Consider the following 20465-nt stretch of genomic DNA (forward strand, 5'->3'; position numbering starts at 1 on the left):
GATCTAAGAATTGAGTTGAAAGAAGTTTCAAAGCACTAAAGTGACTTTCGTCCTCTACCAGTGGCTGTGTGTTAATTCACCCAGAAAACCGTCATTTCTCTGAGTTAATAGAATCTTTGAAGCTAAATTAAGTCAATTTCCATTGTAACGTTGTGAAGCTTTCGAACTGGGCTCACGGAATTATCCTACTTGGTGGCCACCTTGAAGACGGCTTTGTGGTGATCCTAAGAAAACCCACAGCCGCAGCTTCTGTGTGTCACGGCCTTTCCACCCCACCTGATTCAGTCTCATTACTTAATGAGCAGCTCAGGGCAAATGCCCCCCACCCCACCCCTTAGATAAATAGTAGGTAAAATAGATATAAAGGCAATCTGGTGTGGTAGAAAGAACCTGAAATGGAAATTGGAAATGTGATTTTGCCTCCAATTAGGGTTATGTCTTCAGGCAGACCTCAGTTTCCTCATCTGCGAAATGAAGAATGTATTACAGGTTATCTCTAGGAATTTGCTACTCAAATTTTGGTTTACAGACAGGGAAGTGTGGGAATTGGGAATAAGCGTTTGTAGTAGCTGGTCTCCAAGATGCCTCCAGAGATTCTCGCCTCCTGGCTTCAGGCTTATGCGGTCTCCGCCCACATCAAATAGGGCTAACCTGTCTAACCAACAGGATATTGCAGAGATGATAGAGTATGATGTCTGACGTTAGGTCATAAAGGACTCTGCGGCTTCTACCGAGCTCTCTCTTGGATGACCTGCTCTGGAGAAAACCAGCTACCATGCCTTAAAAGGTGCTCCATCAGCTCTATGGGGAGGTCCATGCAGTAAAAGGAACTGAGGCCTCTTGCCATCAGCCAGCACTTGGCTGTCCTATGAAGAAGCCATCTTGAAAGCAGATCCTCAAGCCCCAGTCAGGTTTTCAGGTGACTGCAACCCTGGCACACCTTGAATGTAACCTCACGAGAGACTCCTAAGCCAGAATTAGTCAATTAAGCTGCTTCTGAATTTCTGACCCACAGAAATTATGTAAGATAAATAATTGTTTTAAGTCACTGAGTTCTGAGGTATTTTATTATGCGGCAAGACATAATTAAAACACATTTAGAAACTTTTATTTTTATTTTTATTTTTTTGCGGTACACGGGCCTCTCACTGTTGTGGCCTCTCCCGTTGTGGAGCACAGGCTCTGGACGCGCGGCCACGAACCCATGTCCCCTGCATCGGCAGGCGGACTCTCAACCACTGAGCCACCAGGGAAGCCCAAGAAATAACAGTGGCTTGGACGAGGGTGTTTGCAGTGAGGATGGAGAAAAGGCGACAGGTTCAAGATGTATTTCAGAGGTAGCTGAAATTACTTAGTGACACTAAAAAAATGGTTGTTTTCTTGTTATTATTATTAATAGGGACTTCTTAAACATCTTGGGTGTCAGTTTTTGTTGATGAAACATTGTCTTCATGGTGTTTGTTGCAACACAATTTGCCATGTTCTCTAAGGTTTTACTTGCTTCGTGTGATCAGAGGAAATGAGCTACTAAGAAAAGAAAATTTTTCAGGCTTTTCTGGGGGCACAGTGGTTAAGAATCTGCCTTCCAATGCAGGGGTCATGGGTTTGAGCCCTGGTCCGGGAAGACCCCACATGGTGCGGAGCAACTAAGCCCGTGTGCCACAATTACTGAGCCTGTGCTCTAGAGCCCACGAGCCACAACTACTGAGCCCGCGTGCTGCAACTACTGAAGCCTGTGCGCCTAGAGCCTGTGCTCCACAACAAGAGAAGCCACCTTAATGAGAAGCCTGTGTGCCACAACTAGAGAAAGACTGTGCACAGCAACAAAGACCCAACTCAGCCAAAAATAAAAATAAATAAAATAAATCAATTTATTTTTAAAAAAAGAAAATTTTCATTTGAATATAGACAAATATTTCCTTCCTTACCCGGTGCTTGAAGAAAAAAAAGATAGTTGGTCTTAGGTTCTGGGTAATTGGTATTGTTAGAAAAGAATGTGAATCTTCTTTTTTAAATTGAGGTAACTGGTTTAAAACATTATATGTTTCACATGTATTTCTGTATACACTAGAGTGTGCTCACCACCAAAAATTTAGTTTCCAACCGTCACCATACAGTTGATCCCCTTTACCCATTTTGCCTTCCTCCCCACCCCTTCTCCCTCTGGTAACCACTAGAATGTGAATCTTCTGATCCTGCCTGCCACGGCTTATAACAAAACCAAGGTGCCCAGTGATGAGTATACCCAGCATACACCCAGAACAAAGGGAAGGTAGGATGCCTCAGGCCCAGCTGTACACAGAGATGTAGTAGAATCTAAACTGGAGAACGTTTAGTTTGGGCAAGATGGTCACCTAGGATAACCTACCACACCTATAAATGCGGAATAAAACCAATCCAAAGATATTTAAACACAAAACTGAGCTGCAGGAAAAGCAAACATAGAAAATATTAGGTCCAGAAATAAATAGAGGTGGAAAGAATTGTGTAAAGCTGATCCTGAGATGCCCTGGGGGAGTTACTGGCCACTGCAATCTGGCTCCATGCAGGGATTAAGAGATGAGAATTGTTGTGAAGTAGGAGATTGGAAGCAAAAACCTACATAAAAGCAGAGATGGCAAAGGGCCACATCCACAAAGGGTAGACCGGAAAAAAAAAAACGTATCCACAGTCTCAGAGAGATGTCAAGGAAGTTTGTAATCTCTGCCTGGATATACTGGATGAGAGCAAACAAAAGTTTCCTCTGGGTACCCAAAACCTCAGGCCTACTGCTCACAGATTCTGAATTTATAATAAATGCACAGCCCAGAAAATTAAAATGAAAATCTACACTGGGCCAGTGATTCCTCTTGTCTCACTGGGAAGAAGAAAACATCAACTTTCTCTGAAGGGACATTTTTGCAACTTAGATAATTCAGAATTTCCACGGAAAACTAAAGCCTCACTCAAGAAGAGCTTTAAGTAAATAAGTAAGTAAAATGCAAAGTATGTACTCCTTCCATGAACAAGTATCAGAAAATACAACACACAGAGACCCCCAAGAACTTCAGTTCATAGAAAAACTGTTTAAAGGATAATATAAAATAAATATATTTTTAAATGATTAAATACATTAAGAATTGAAATCTATTAAAAGAACAAGTCTATTTTTTTTAAAAAGGTAGATTTGAACAGGTATCAGATAAAACTTCTAGAAAGAAAAAGAACTGAAATTTAAAGCTCAATGAATGGGTTAAACAGTTTAGACCACTGGACAAAGAATTCGTGAGCCTATAGACAGAGTTAAGAAAATCACCCAGGGTGAGATTTAGAAAAATGGAGGTTAGAACAAGAAGTTTCAACTTATACCTACTAGGAGTTCCAAAACAAAAGAATAGAGAGACCTGAGAAGAGGAAATATTTGAAGAGATAATGGCTGATAATATCCCAGAATTGATTAAATCACACACATGAATTTTCACACACCAGAGTCACAACATATTAGCCAGTGTTCTCCAGAGAAACAGAACCAACAGGATGTGTTGTGTGTATTTATATAGATACAATAAAGAAAAACCCACAATTGAAATTATACATAATGTGAAAGACTGAATACTTTCAATTTCTGTTTGGGAAAAATTCAAGGATGCCTACTCTCATAACTTCTCTTCAACATTGTACTAAAGATTCTAACCCGTGTAGTGAGGCAAGAAAAAAGAAATAGAAAGCATATGGACTGGAAATTGTCTTTTCATAAACAGAATGCTTGTCTAGAAAACTTGAAGGAGTTTCCCCAAAAAAACAACTTAGAACTAAAGAGTTTAGCAAGGTCACAGACAAAAATCAGTTGCATTTACATATACTAGCGATGAAAAATCAGACTTTGAAAGAAAATTAAATACCATTTAAAATAGCATAAGAATATTAGATACTTGGGGATCCATCTAACAAAATGTCCCAAACCTATACACTAAAAACTGCCAAACATTGCTGAGAATGATTAAATAAGACCTAGATAAATGAAGAGCAATACCATGTTCATGGATCTGAAGAGTTAGTATTGTTAAGATGTCAATTCTCCCCAAATTGTTCTGTAGATTCAGCATAATCCCAATCATGATCCCAGAAAACTTTTTAGGTGGTAGATATTGATAAACTAATTCTAAAATTTGCATAAAGTGCAAAGGATATAAATAGCAAAACAATTTTGAAAAAGAACAAAGTTGGAGGACTCACCTACTACCTGATCAAGATAGAGTGATATTGGTGTAAGACTAGACAATGGAACAAAGCAGATAGTCCAGAAATAGACTCACACATATACGGTCAATTGATTTTTGACAAGATGCCAAGGCAATTCAATAGAGTAATTCAAATGGTGTTGAAATAATTGAAAATCTATACTGGAAAAAAGGGTAAATCTCAATCCTTTATGCCATACAAAAAATTAACTCAAAATGAAATGAATTATAGACCTATATGTAACCCATAAAACTATAAAATTTCCATAAGAAAACTTAAGAGAAAATCTTGCAACTTTTGGGTAGGCAATGATCCCTTAATGCAATATAAACAGCATAAATCCTAAAACAAAAAATTGATAAAATGGACTTTATCAAAATTTAAAGTTTTTACTCTTCCAAAGATACCATTAAGAAAATGTAAAAGCAAGATACAGACAGGGAGAAAATACTTACAAAGCATGTATCTAATAAAGGACTTGTATCCTGAATGTATAATGAACTCTTATAACTCAATATTGGAAGACAAGTCAACTAAAGTGGGCAAAAGATTTGAATAGACACTTCGCTAAAGGAGATGTACAAATGGAAGACTACTCAGCAATACAAAGGAAAAATTAAAACCTACTGATAGAGGCAATGTGAATAAATCTCAGAATCATTGCACTGGGAAAAGCCAGACACAAAGGCTATGTATTATACAATTCCATTTACTTTAAGTTCTAGAAAAAGGAAAATAAGTAATGTAAAACAAATCAGTGGTTGCCAGGAGCTGGGATTGGGGGTAGGGAGTATGGACTTCAGAGGGGCATGAAAGACATTTGGGGATGATATACGTGTTCCGTATCATGACCGTAGTCATGGCTACGTGACTGTACTTTTGTTAAAACTCATTGAATTGAACACTTAAAACTGGTGGATTTGATCATATGTAAATTATGCCTCAACAAAGCTTATTTTAAAAACTAGACATGGTCTCTCACTAGACAGGGCTAGAAATATATGAACAGTTTTCTGTACCCTTTGACCAAACACAATATCTGCGTGACATTGGATAATGTAATTAACTTCTCTGGGTCTTGGTTTCCTCAAGTGCAATGTGGGGGTAATAACAGAATATTATGGATTGTTATGAGGACCAAATTACATAATACATGTAAAGTACTTTGCACAGCACCTGACACAAAATTCAGTCACCAGCTCAGGGACACTTTCTAAGCCTCTTGTCTTTGACTCATTCAACAGCCTTCACAACAGACTTCTGTTAAGATTTGTCTTCCCTAGGAGTTTCCTCCAGGGAGAGTTGGCCCAAAGAATGTCCACTTCCCTAGATAATTTTATTTCAGAATGTTATAACTGCATTCTTGGTTATAGTTTAATCTCATGTGAGTTGCTTTCCTATCTCCCATCACCCTCTGGGAGGCTGATTAGACCCTGTCTCTAGAGTTGCAAGGCTGAGAGCCTGATTCCCTAGTGTGAAGGAAGGAGGCCCAAATGGGTGGACTTCCCTGGTGCCATTTCTGGGCCATCGGGCTCTAATGGTAATTCAAGATGGTGGCAATAAATGCCAGAGGGAAGCTGACCTCTCCAGTAACTTCCAGTCTTTAAAAATATTTTTGGATACAAGAAATATAGTTTACCTTGCTCAGGGGAGAGAGAGAGGTGGAGGCACTAATGAAGTATGATTTCATTTTCCTGGAATAGGCATAAGTCTGGATCATTTTGTATGGCTATTCTGGCTTACACATGATATCCTCTTTTCTTGTTCCACAAGGAATTCCTGACTTTGAATTGAAATGCACATTTTGGTGGAATTCTCATTTCCAGTAAGAGCAAGTAAAAAAGAGAATAAATTCTCTTCTAATGCTTCCTAATATTCCCATATCCTAGCACATACAGAGCAGAATGCTGCGGTAATGGGAGGAGGCTGCTTGTTGCCCAACAAGATTTCTGAGTATGCTGATAACACAGACCCAACTGTAACCCTTTCTAGGCACCCCAGGGTTCCCCAACACACCAATGGCTCTGCTCCTGGAGCTATGGCTGCAAATGAAGTGCTTGCTAACTAGGAAGGAATAATGGATCTAAATGCTGGCCAGCTGCAATACTAATTCTGTAGCAAGAGACCCATAAGTCAATCAGAACATCTCAGTGCAGACCCATGACCACGTTCCTGGACAGTTTCCATGAAGGTGAACTGATATCACTGCTGAATTTATCTTTGCTCCTTCAACATTGGCTTCATGTCTTAAGGTTCGATCCTAAATTCATGAATCTAGGAGAAAAGCTGAATCTGGGGACATGTTGTCGATGAATTTTCATCCATTCATTACCTCTTTTTGACTGTCTGTCCAAAGTACTTCTGTAGCAGAAACAAGATATATTATAAATTATTTCTTACAACTGTTAAATTGGAATAACAATTCCTACCTACCTACTTCACAGGGTTGTTGTGAAAATAATAAAGCAGTCGAACGGTACTGGTCACAGAGCAAATGCTCTGTAAATGGTTGCAATTATTATGTACATGTTCACTTTCTTAGAACTAATTAGTAGGTTAATAAAAAGTGTCAAAATGTTAAATTTTCATATTCATATTAAAGGAATGACTTTTTTAGGAAACGTGGAGTCAAGATACCTGGGAACTTGGTCAATGCTACTATTAGTAATAACTTGTCAAATGAAATAATAGAATCAGGGAATTGAGGATGCAGAGGAAAGACCAACACTTTCCTTTTTTAGACGGAGAAAAGGAGTTATAGAGAAAGCAAGTCACAGTGGCAAACCTGTGACCAATAGCTCATATAGTCCCCGTCCACAGTTCTTCTCCAGAACGCTACGCCATGGATAAAAAGGCTTTTTAAAATAAGTGCTTCAGAAAAGCTAAACACTGTACAAACAAGAGGTAGCATGAGCACTATATTTGGACAAATAAAGTCCGAATCTGCTTATCAGCTACCCTAATGGAAACGACAACGAGCACAAGCAAAACGCTTTGTGATTCAAAAGATAACAGGACCCAGCTCACCAGATCTCCTGTTATTACTGACGGAATCCTCCCAGCTATTACACCTTGGGAAAATATTCACGTGCTCAGCCAACAAAGACAAATTTAAAAGACGAAGCAAGTGATGCTACACATTGCAATGCCACCCGATATTCAAATGTGCTCTTCTGAGCTATGTCTAATGTCAGCATCATTTTTTTAAGGAGACATATCAGTTTCAGTCAAGGTTTTTATTTCACTTTCCCCATTCTTCACCGCCTGGACTAGGAAAAAAAATAAAAAGAATTACCAGCGACATTACTTTTTAATTTAATGCCCTTGAGTAAGGGCAATAGCAAGGAGGCAGGATAGAGATTTCGATTTCGGAAGGACAGTGGATGGAGAACAGTTGTTAATGCCACATCTTCCATGAATATTGGTTGCAGCAGCTGTCTCTGCCATCATTCTCTCAAGGTAATGCCTTGCTTCCCACTGTCATGGTATCTCAGAATCAAATTATTTGAATTCCAGACACATCGACAACACACTGAAGGACCCTTGCCAATTTTTGCAGCTCGCTTGGAGGAGAACATCACGAAGCATTACTCATTTATACGACTCCCAGGCTCCTGTTGTAAATTCAGCACGCAGCACTGCCTCCACGTGCTGCCCTTCAGCTTAGCTCTCTAATCCTGTAACCCTTTACCACCAACTCCTTCCCATAAATTTGTGCAGAAAATCCCCAGGCCAGGTCCTGCCCCTCTTTGAGCTTCCGTGGGTGCAGATGGAGTCCAGGCTGCCAGAGCCGACCTGGAGACAGAAGCCAGCTATTTTGCCTCAGTCTGGCCTAGGGGTGAAAGCCCCAAAGCACAATTGAATCATCCCCAGAGCCATCCCCCTGACATTTTCATACAGGTGAAGTCCAGTTAAAATTAACATCTGTCCTGCAATAGTGAAGCAGCTGATAATGGCCCGTCTCTTCGAGTGCGAGGGAACCATAAGCAAGGGTGTTTTGGAAGATTTCTTTTTAATGACCTAGTAAAAATCTCACAACATAAATGAAAAAAAAAGTGTGTAATCCCATATCTTATAGAAGTTTTATATATGCATGTAGGTATATTTACATATACATATATATATATATATATATATATATATAAAACTAGAAGAAAACACATCCAAATTAACAGTGATGAGTTTTCTTCTTTATTGTTTTCTATATTTTCTAAAATAAACAGGTATTTCTCTTATATTCAGGAAAATAGATCCTCTTTATAAAGAAAATTTCCATCAAGGGTGTTTTTTAAACAAAAGGACTGTTTTCAAAAGGTTCACTACCTAGTCAGCCCACACTCCCCCATTCTGAAAGCAAGGGGTTCCTTCCCACTGGCCCCTGTTTAGAAGAGCTGCCCCAGGGGTGTCCTCTTAGCACCCCCTTAGCAAGGGGGTTCTAATTAAGGAGTTTTGTCCAGCAGGACCAAAAGTGACCATATTAGTCCAATCGAATTCTTTCTCTTGAATTGACCCACACAGAGAAAGTAGCAAAGGCAGAAGAAGGGAAAGAGGAAAGAGGGAGGGAAAGAATGAGTCACCCTTGAATGGCTGCAGTGTGGATGGCTGAGGACAGAATAAACGAACTTGATAGGTAGAGCTGCCTTAGACCCTGGACTAGCTTCTGATTCCAGGATTCTATGCCATGCAGGACCACGATTCCTATTTTTCCCATGAGGTCTTGTTGGTTGGTCTTTCTGGGTATCTGCAGACAGACCCATGGCCAAATATCCTGTTCTCCTTAGTACCATGAATATCCTTGTAACAATCTATTTGGGGACAGATTATACTGTGATTCTTCTAATCACATGAGACAGGAATTTCAGGATACCAAAACCCTGAGACCAGGCAAATGGGTTTCATAGGTCATTTTATTCCTTATTAAGTACACTACACAAACCAGAGCTACCACCAGACCACTTGGCATTTTATACAACTTTGAAAAAGCTACCCCTTCCTCAAATTAACAAAGTTAATTACTTCTCAATAATAACAATTACTAAAAAATAATAATAACAATTACTAAAGAAAAACAGTCATTTTATATGAGTTGCACAGGTAAATGATTCATCATAAAATGATAGAAAATTCAAATGGTTAATGATAATATTAGAAATTTAAGTCACTTGGATCTAATGATTTGTTGTAAAATTCATAGACATCTTGCCTTGGTAGAAATAATTCTTTCTGACAGTTTTAATGCTTACTTTTTTATACAGTTCATATTTTATAGAAATGATCACCAGATTGGCAGTCTTTCTTATGACACTGTGGACTTTACCTTGGTTTTAACATATTCAATTTTGAGATGCCACATTCTTCACTGATATTGATATTTAAAAAATTAGTTTTACCTTGAAAGTTTCAAAGTTATTTGGAAATGGATAAATTATTGTCACTAAAACATTACAATATTTTGGTGGGAGAATATGAGATTATAAAAAGACAAATTTAGATTTTTAGCTCTTTATACATTGATGAATGATGCATAAAATTCTTTAATATGCTCATCAGTCAATTTCAGTCATACATTTTTACCTAGCTTTGGTACTTGATATTGATAGTAATTCTTCAAATCACATGAGATATCCAGAACTCAGCTACTTCAAGTACCCAGCATTAGGGCATCACCAGGAGCTTGTTATAAATGTAGAATCTCAGGTCCCATTCCAGAATTACTGAATCAGAATTTGCATTTTCATAAGCTCCCCAGGCACTCTGTATGCACAGGAAAATCTAAGAAGTACTGATCTAGGACACTGTAAAGACCATCATATTCTTTCAGCAATATAAACCTTTCTTTTAAAGATAATATCAATATTATTGTTACCATTATAGAAAAAAACAGAAATCTATTTTGGATCAGAGGTGGTTTGATTGTGGAAATAACATTTGAAATGAATTTTCCTCCCCCTGTCTGGTGTTTTTACATTGAAGAAGTTGGAGTCAATGTCAAGAAGTTGCAATTTGTTGAGCAGCAATAATATCTTTTTGTAATTATCATAAATTCATTTTTCTTGAAAGATTTTCTTAGCTCATTATCTGTGTTCGAGGGAATAATAGATGTTGACTTTTGGCTCCCATCTAATTTTGCTTACAACATTAATTTTACCTTCACTTCAAATTAGTACTGAGCAATGCATTTTAAAGAGAATATTTTCAGAAGTATACTCTGACTTATATTTGAGAATCTGTGCTTTTATTTGTAACATCAATATGCACTGCATACTCCCTCTAATTAAGTTTTAGTAGCAAGATGGCATCTACTCAATTTCCCCATCTCATATTCAACAATGATTTAAAATTTTATGTCCCATAAATGCATTTTCAAGATACTTCAACATTTGATTGAAGCAAAAAGAGTAGTTATATAATTTCTTGGATGATATAAAAAATTCAGCGCTGTCAAAATAGATTTTTGCCACATGATTCAATACTAAATGTAAAGAAGATGCAAAACAAAAAATATAAAATGCCCTAGAATTTTTGAGGCTCTTCTGTAACAATCCATTACATTCTGTATGCATACTTTTGGCATCGCTGAATCCAATTTTTCTTTAGATTCAGTTTTTGTAAGTAGCCTTCTGAAGATACACATATGCTTTCTTCTGTCTTGTCATTTACTGGGCAACCCCCTTTGTCCAAACATTCACATATGAAATGTTTACTTGTTGAAAATCCACAAATCTAATAACATTATCTGTTCTACAGGGTTTATACCAGGGGTTACATCTAAAATGATCCAATAATATTTGCATTTCTTACCTTTTTCAAAAATAATTCATTCATTGCATCTATTATAATTTTAATTATTTGGCTTTATATTTTATGACTTTAAAAATGTGTAACATTATTTGTTAATCAATGTGCCATTATACCATCGAATTTTGTATAGTTTCTGCCAAAGGAAGGCAATTCTCATCATTGTACTCACAGTTGCCTGGATAATCTTCTCCCTGGATGTGGCCTTGCCAAAAGTTGAATCATGCATAGTATGTGTTCCCAGTGTTGTTTCTCATTTTCATAGTATCTTTGTTTGTCTGCCTCTCTCTCAATACATAGCTTTCAAATCATACTTTAACTTTGAATTCTTAACACTATCGGTGAAGTGCATTTTACCCTCTGTCTATTAATAATGTGTGATGTATACTGCCAATCCTTCCTCATGTTTCCATTTCAGTTGATATTTTTCCTCCATCCCTGAAGAATTTACAATATAGATAAAACACAGAAATCATTGAGGTAGAATAATGTAGGGGCTTTGATCATTAATAAGAATTTATGAATAAACAATTTCTGAAAACTTCCCACCTGCACTGATGGTAGTTAAGTTTGATAAACTTTGATGAAAATTTAATGAAAATAAATTTAATAAAAAGTTACATAATTTCTTACATAAGATAGACAAATTTCAGCTAGAATCTTTTTAATATTCAAATCGTTAAATATTCAAATTACATAGCCAGGTACCTGGATAGACAAAATATACATAAACATATATGTATATTAGATTGATAGATAGATGATAGAGAAATAGATAGATCAATCTCCAGTTTAATGTTTTCTTTTTCTCTTCCACATCCTAATCCAGCAGTCTGCCCCCATTCCATCTTCTCCAAAATGTATTTAATGATCTAAATTATTCTTTTTCATTTTCTTCTCTGTTTTCTGATTCTGAAATCAATTTTAAAATCTCTTTCATAGTATCTGAGCAAAATCAATAATTAGTATTTTATTTTAGAACTTAGATGTATGCAACACACAAAATACCTAATCGACAAGCTGCTAAATATTGTCGTGTTAATAGTATTACTAACAGAATATCCATAACAACAAGTGATTGCTATTATGTAATTTCCAGATCATTAAATAGTGATTTCTAATTTATGTGCATATAATTTTTTTATGGATTATTTGAGCATATGTATTTAGTTTGACGATGATCCGTAGAATAATGAAAATCCTTGCAGATTTATGCTGGGAACACAGCAATACCTTTTGAAAACAGCAAATAAACAGGAGGTGATGTGATGCAACATGAAACATTAAATTAGTTGGTGCACTAACAATGGGGATTATTTATTTTTAATTTTTGAAATACTCACCTATCAGTATATCAGTTAGAAAAGCAGTTTCTTGTTTAGAAGCAGAAATATTTTAGATGACATTAGAGCTGTTGTTGGTTTTGATTATTGATTCATTTTTCCTTTGTGCATGGAAGCAGAACAAAATATATTAAACTTCTTAAAACAAGACACTTTACTGCCATCTGCAGGGAGGTTGTAATAAATATACAAAGCACCCATCTCTGCGATAAACAATAATAACAAACATACAAACATTTGCAGGATAATAAAGGTGTCTGTGATGTGAATGGTGCCCTCTTAGATGAGGAACACATGTGCAGTGCCCAACCAAAATAATCATATGTGGCAGCCCCAATCTCAACTGCATCTAGATTTCATTCTTGTCGTTTTCAATCTTCTGACAAAGGAGAAAAATTCCCATTTTAAAGACATTCTCGGGGTCCAGTCTGGTGTTGCTCATTCATGTTTTTGGGTAGAAAAACAGGGGAGGGGATACAACCTACAATTCAGCTTCTACAGAATGGCCCCTCACTCTAGCAGGGAAGACTGGCTGTTCAGGACTTTCATCACTGGCCCCAGGCCAGAGAGCTGAGCTGTACTTAGTCTCCTCTGGGCTAAAGCCATTCACCCTGCAGGGAGTGGGAGTGGGGGAGGGGTTGGGCCCAGGCAAATCATCAAAGGAAAAATAAAAACTCTGCCTAAAATTAGGGATGGGCCAGCAGGGTCCCTGAACAAAAGAACTTCAAGTGGGGGTGGGGATGGAGAGGGAGCTTTACACATATTAGTTATTCTTCAGTGCAAACTCACAATCATCTTGCTAGAAAGATGCCCTCTGGCATATTTTGCTTGGAAACAATGGTCATAAATCCAATAATATTTTCTATTCTTGGAAGAAGACAAATTGTTAGATGGCAAGGTGATAAGAAATTCCCATTACCCAATCCCATGTATTTGAAGGAAAATATTGAGTGAGTCTATGTTTCTTGCAATTCAAATCGCAAAAGTTAATATTACCAATAACTAACACAGGGCAGAAAGTACCCCTAGTCCCTGGCCCATGATGGGCATTCGTTTGTTGAATAAATGAGAAGAGCTCTACTCCAGAGTTATCCCCAAAGTGTCAAGTGAGCACAGAGGATGCAGAATTGGGGGAACTGGGGAGGGCTTCCAGGTGAAGGTGTTACTTGAGTTAGATATTGACAAGGAGGCAGAACGTTGACAGGCAGACAGGCAGAGGTGGAGAGAAAAGGCATTCCAAGTGGAGTTAACAGTAGCAGCAGGACCCACGGAGTGGGAGGAGAAGGAGGGACGTCAGTCAGGCATTCGGGACAGGAGAGCATGGTGACAGTGTCCAGTGAGGGAGGAGTGTCTAGCAGGGGCCACTGCAGCTGGTGGCCTTTGAAGGTGGACATGACAGCCAGATTGCAAGGAAGGATAATGATTAAGTGGGAGAGGAAGGAGGGAGGGAGTAGAAAAGAGAATTAGGCTACTCTCTCTCTTCTTTTGTTAATTTTCTATTGAAGTTATATATATTTATTATTATATATTATTAAAATATACATATTTTAATATACATTTATTGAAGTAATATATAGCATATAAAACACATACTCAATATAACGTATGCTGTTTTATACATATAATATGTGTTTATAATAGAGCATAGTTGTGTTTACATATGTGTAGTATGTATATGCATATGTGTGTGTATATATATATATATATATATATATATATAGCAAAGTGCACGTAGTATAAAGCTCAACAAATAACTGCTTTCCTGACTCCTAAAAGCATAGATTAGTTTTTAGAGCTACTTTTTTGTTTGCTTTTGTTTTTTAAGAAGTAAAAGGAGAGAAACGGGATGGTAGCTTGAGAGGCAGGATCAATGGAAAGGGATTTTCAGGCCACAGAATCATTGTTCTTATGCCAAGCGGAGCCAATTAAGAGGGAGAGATTGGATATGTAAGAGGATGAGGGAACAACCGATGGAGCAGTACTAATGGACATGAAAGGAGCAGGCTCAAGGTAATGGATGTGGTTGATATTAAAAATAGAGAGGAAATTTCTTCCTGGGCTAGCAGGACCCAAGCAGAGAGATCAGTGTGGGGCAGTGGCTGGGTGTGTGGCCCTGGGACCAGAGAGTCCTGGGTTCTATCTCAGCTCTGCCACTTACATAGACAGTTAACAGTCACTTTGGCTCCTTTTCTAAACTTGAATCGTCATGATAACAAAGGCAACAGCAACAAAAACAGCAATGACTCCTGTCAGAGTCCAAAAGCCCTAGGACCACCCTGAAATGGGACCTGCTTTTAAATTGGACTCAACTAAGTACACAAGACTTCTATCCTGACCCTAACCCTGCCCTATAACCTTGCCAGGAGACAGCCCACTTCAGGTTAGCCCTGAGTGTCACAGGAAGTGCTGTGCCAGCCTCTGGAATTCCAAAAGACATTTCAAGCCAAATCAGTCTGAGGGTCCAGGGTTGAAGTTGGAAAGTCCAGCATTTAGGAGGACTTCGGCCCCCAGAGCCTCCCTGCTGGTTACACTCACTGGTGGGTGGCACTGGGGGAGACGATGGCAGAACTCAGCTGCCCAAGGACAGAACCTCCCCCTCTTGGAGAGATAACCAGAGCAGAACAGGACCAGCCAACACATGTTGTCAAACCTTTCTGAGGCCCACGCCGACTTCTCCTTCCCAGGGTCCATGTTTCCCACAAAAGGATTGAGTAAGAACCTCTTTGAATTCACCAAATATTCCCTGAACTCTTACCTCCTGTCGGCCCTGATCTTGCCTGAGAACCTCTCTCCCTGAAGGAACCTCTCTCCCTGAAGGAACTGGGGATACTGGTTGTATCCCCCTCCCCTGTTTTTCTCCTAGCTCTGTGGCTAGGACGGACTCACAGGTGAGGCTGAGCACATCTGGGGCTCAATCCACAAGAAGTGGGAAAGCAATGGAGAGAAGTGAACATAAATTTTTATTTCTGAAACGAAATCAAAGCCAGACTCTGAGGTGAGAACTGAAGGACACGTGTAGAGGGGAAGCCAGACCTGGCAGCTACGTTTCCACCTTTTCTTTGGGTGACAAACCTCTCACTGCTTTTCCTGCCACCAGTATTCTGGCTGCACAGGCACACTACTCACTCTTCGTACTCCCTTAATTCCTTGTAAGGCGTCTGAGACAAGACTAGAAAGTTCAAACAGGACCTTAGCAAATGCTGAAGTGAAATATAAACTCAAAGCAACATGGGTTATAAAGAGGGCCATGGAGCTACAGAGATCATGGGATCCAGAGAGGAGGTGAAACTTCTCCAAGATTGCTGAAATCCATATGAAGTTTTCACGGCCTCAGTCAAATCCAAAAGTGGAAAAGAAATCCAGCAGAGGAGCAGCAGGGTGTTATGGTTAAGGGACCAGACACAGGAGCCAGATGACCTGGGTTCACATCTCAGTTCTTTGGCAAAGTTCTCTGGGGACCTCAGTTTCCCCATCTAAAAACAAGGGCGATACTAGTGCCTACAGCATAGGGTTCTTACGGGAATTAAGTTAATATATGTAAAGCCCTTACAACAGTCTTTGGCTCATAGATGTTAAGTAAGCTTGGAATTTTAACATTATTAACGACATGCTCAATGTGACTAAAGGAAGAAAAGAGATGGGGGCCACCTGGGAGATAGGCAAAGAGGCAGGAATGAGATGGACAGGAATGGCACCCAGGAAATGGAGGCCACAAGGAAGGATGGAGGAATGAGAGGAAAATAACATATAGCGTGGGACAGGGGTGGGGCATAGGAGACACTCAGGTGAGTGAGACAGATGGAGAAAGGCACTGCCGCCTTTACACCGGAGCAAGAGACCCACACTTGAGAGAGCCTGGCTCTGGCTCTCCTCTAGACTCACCATCCTTCCCACTGGGTAAGAAATCCTGGGGGCCAAGGGATGTGCCTCCTCAGCCACCCCCTTTTGGCTGCTTAGGACTCTGGAATTCCCTGCCCAACCCCCAAAACCCCACTGCCAGGTGCTGCCCTGTTCTGGTCACGCCATCCTAAGGCTGCCGTCTCCCCCCAGGTGAGAACACCCATAAGTTCAGAGGAGGCCAAGGGGCCGCTACTTGCAAGAGCATGGACAGAGCTTTAACGCGGCAGCTGAGGTGTCCTTTGGAGGCCCCTCAAGGTGCGGGATGGAATTAGGGGTGAAGGTGGAGTGTCCCTGTGAAAGGCGTAGGGGTTCCAAGTGGGGTGCGGGATGGAATTAGGGGTGAAGGTGGAGTGTCCCTGTGAAAGGCGTAGGGGTTCCCAGTGGGGGGCAGGATGGTCCCTCGCTTTCCTTTGAGGTCTTTCCGATAACCTTCGCGCTGACCGCGAGGTGGTGCTCCTTCCCTGTCAGTGTTCCTGTCGGACCCCAGTCCTGAATCTCACCAGTTAACCCAGGGGCGCTGCTGGAAAGAGTCCCAGCCTTTTGCTAGGCCTCCGGAAAACTACGCGAAATGAATGCGGAGAAAACCAGGCAATCTGTTTCCACCGCGCAGTTTCCTCACTGCGGCTGGGCTTCCGCCCAGGTGTCCGCAGGGCCGGGTGTCGGGTTCACCCCAGGTGGGAGGTGCTGGGGACCTACCTCGAGGCCCAAGAAGGCGAGGCCGCCCTTTCCCACCTTTTAAACTCCCTGCTTCTGGGTTTCGCTCTGTGAGCCGCCCCCGTTCAGAGAGAAGGCGGAGGATACCCTCGCCGGTGTTTACCAGGAGGCGCGGCTTTCAGCGCCTGGCTCTGGGGAGAGCGCAGCGCCTGGCTCCGGGGAGAGCTCTAGCGTAAAGTCAGATGACTTTCAGCCCTTGCGCTGCAGGGTCGCCACTAACGTAGCGCGGGAGGAGGAGCCCGGGCGGCGCCGATGCCCTTCCGCAGTGGACTGCGGGCCCCTTGGCGGCACTGGGCAGGCAGAGCCGGGCCGAGACGTCGCCGGGTCTCCGAGAGGGGCCAGAGCCACCTTCGGGACGTCGCCGGTCACTTTGTCCCGGGGGAGGTGAGGAAAGAAAGAGGGATTGGAGGGCCCAGGGGTTGAAGCGATAAGGGAGCCTGGCTTGATGGCCGGAATGGACCGGGGGAGAGGGGTGGTGATCTTAGATGGTGCCGGGGAGCTGGGACCCAAGCCCGAGCACGACCCCCCCTCTTCCCTCCTCCTGCCCGGGCGCGGGGCTCCAGGCTTGCTATTCAGGCGCCTCTCCAGCACCTCGCTGGGTCCCAGGGTCTGGGTTTCACCCTGTGGCTGCTCCGGGATCCTCCAACCCGGAGGGGAGACAGCAGCATCCAGCGAGCCCCGCAGCCCTGCAGGGGAGTTGCGTTTCCAGGTGAAACGCAGAGAGGGACTTATTCTCCGCAAGAGGCAGCGTTTGAGGACCGAGTACCCCATGCAGCGCAACCTGACCCTAACCCCCGGAGGATCCGGAGAAAGGCTTCCGGGGCTCTGGGCGCTGCAGGGTGCCCAGGAGCCGCTGAAGTGTATCAAGTGGGGGGCGCACACCCTTCCCCGCCGGCCTCGGGCCTCAGTGTCGAGGCTGAGTGCTCTCTGCTGGCCTAGTCATGTCCTGCTCTGTGCCCCAAGGTGGGGAAGAGAAGGCCTAGTCCTCCCGACTTACTGGATTTTGCTCGTTACGCAGCTCGCTACCAATCAGAGCTTTATCAGGAAATCCACCCGCAAGGAGATAGGAGGCAAAGCTCTCAAATCTGTCTCCTTGATCCAGGGTTCAGGGGGAAATTATAGGGTTTAGGGAAATTTCCAACTTGGATGCTGATTGACGGTCTTGATTTAGTCCATATAAGCTACTACTGATCCTGGAAGCCAGATTTTCCTTATTGAAGGGCTTCTCGCTTTTTAAAGGGCTCTGGTGGCATCATTTCTATTCTTTGAGTTCTGTAGACTAAAATTCTCTGTTCCAGGGTCATCCTGGAGACAAGGGTTCCCGTCTTGCACACGGAGCAGTGCTGTTTCTTTAAAATAATTCAGGTTTGATTAATCTATCAACCTGTCTAAGGAGGTAAAACCAGTTTAAGCTAGTGCTGTTTCAACAACCTATTTAAGGAGGCAAAACCAATTTAAGCTTGGGCTGTTTCACATGCTGTTTCACCCTCATGGCTCCATCAGGGAGGTCCTGGAGGGCAAGTTCCCCCTGAGGTGCTTATCTTTCACTTCAGTGACCTGGCTTTAGGATGAGGAGTGTCTGAGCCAGAGCACCGCAAGAGCCTGGGACCGTCCTGCCCAGTGGGGATAGGACCAGCAGATCCCCCTGGGCAGAAGTGGAGACCAATCTGCTACAGGGAACTTCTGAGGCTTCCTGTGATGTTCTGTGAGGAAGTAGGGGTACCCTGAAGTGGGCTCTCCCCTGGTAGGATTAGGGGCAGGGAGGGTCTCAGAATAGGAGTCTTGTGGCTTCAGGTGGGATTAGCGTGAAGTCAGGTACCATTTCAGGGTGACCCCAAGAGCAATACTGTCATTGTTGCTGTAGAGGTTGCTGCCGGTTTGTCTGATGACTTGAGCTGAGAATATCAAAAGGCAAATGCAGAAGATACAGTTGAGGAACAGACCAGGCTGGGAATGGGGAGGAGAGGGGCTGTGAGCTCTGGCTCTCTCCTCGGCCAAGCATCCAGAGAGAGCGACACAGCATGTTAAATTGTGCTCTTGAACACCCTTCTCCACTAAAATGAATCAGGGCTCCGTGGTGAAAAGTTTTTTTAATTTTGAGAGCTGGGATTCCCTTGGAGTGTAGGGATAAAATGGTTGTTTCAACGCTTGCTAACAAAGCAAACAGGACCAATAAAGTCCAACATTGGGTAAACGTCATTCAACAAATATTGATTGAGTACCTAATATGTTGCAGGCACTGTTCATAAATAATAGAGCAAAAAATAAATAACGGAGACAAAGATCCCCCTTGTACTTAGCTCACTCGTATTTGTGCATGTGTGTCTTTGGGATAGAATTCCTAGAAATGGGGTCCCTGAGTCAAAGGGCAGCTGCATAGGTAGTTTTGCTAGATAGCGGTAAACGTCTCTTCCTAGGTACTGTACTATTTTATATTCCCACTAACAGTGTATGGGCCTGTTTCCCAAGCCTTGTCAACAGAATATGTTGTCAACTATCAGATTTTTGCCAAGCTGATAGATGTGAAATGGTATCTCAGTGTAGTTTCCCTTATCATGAATGAGGCCCATCACCTTTTCCTATGTTTATGGGCTTTCTTTTCTATTAACAGTTTGTTCATATCTTTTGGTCTTTTTTTCTATCAGGTTATTGTACACAGTAATGAAATGAGATAGGCTATTGCGGTAATCAAGGCCAAGAATTGGTAGGGACTTGGATCAGGGTGGTAGCAGTGGAAAGGGGAAATATGGTCAGATTCGAATTGAATTTTGGAGGTAGAATCCACAGAATTTATATATGGAGTGTAAAATAAAGAGAGGAGTCAATAACAATCAGGTTTTGATCCTGAGCAACTAGATGAGAGTCATTTTCCATGACTGAGATGGAGAAGACTAGGAGGATAAGGTGTGATGGGTCATAGCAGGATTAGAAATGTGTATTAGACCTCCAAGTGCAGAAGTCAGTTAGATAGTTGGCTATATGAGCCCAATGGTCTGGGCAGAGGTCAGGGCTGGTGATAGCAATCTGAGTATCATCCAACAGATAGTTGAAATTTAAAGTCTGAGGCAGGAGCTGAGCGTGGAAGAGGTCCAGGGATTATGTTCTGGGGAGCTCCAATGTTTGAAAGTCAAGGAAAGGAGGAGGAAGCAGCAAGGGAGACTTGAGGAGAGGCCAGAGGAGGAGGAGGAAACCAAGGGTACATCACAGGGGAGAAACCAAGTAAAGAAAGTATTTCAAGGAAGAGAGTGATCGGCCATGTCAGATCGGCTGGTAAGTCAAGGAAGATAAGGCCTGAGAATTAAACATTGGAATTAGGAACAGGAAAATACTGGGAGGCCTTGATAATTTAGGCAAATGTCCTTCTGTATTTTCCCTTTGCTTATTCAATCATATGATTTTTTTTTTTTTTTTTTTTTTTGGGTACGCGGGTTTTTCGCTTTTTTGGCCTTTCCCGTTGCGGAGCACAGGCTCCGGACGTGCAGGCTCAGC

General features: G+C 41.6%; 1 long non-coding RNA gene across 2 annotated transcripts in view; it reads left to right on the plus strand.

The window, feature by feature from the left end:
• The first annotated feature begins 17204 nt into the window (after positions 1-17204).
• The window catches only part of LOC113624851 (uncharacterized), a 29665-nt gene continuing 26404 nt past the window's right edge, over positions 17205-20465 (plus strand). Inside the window, exon 1 of one of the 2 annotated variants that reach the window (XR_003434488.1) lies at positions 17205-17360. This is a non-coding gene — a long non-coding RNA (uncharacterized LOC113624851). The other variant, XR_003434489.1, reaches the window with a different exon arrangement.

This window comes from Aethalodelphis obliquidens, unplaced genomic scaffold (genome assembly GCF_003676395.1).
Source record: "Aethalodelphis obliquidens isolate GAN/ISIS:26980383/991018 unplaced genomic scaffold, ASM367639v1 scaffold14, whole genome shotgun sequence".
NCBI lineage: Eukaryota > Metazoa > Chordata > Mammalia > Artiodactyla > Delphinidae > Aethalodelphis > Aethalodelphis obliquidens.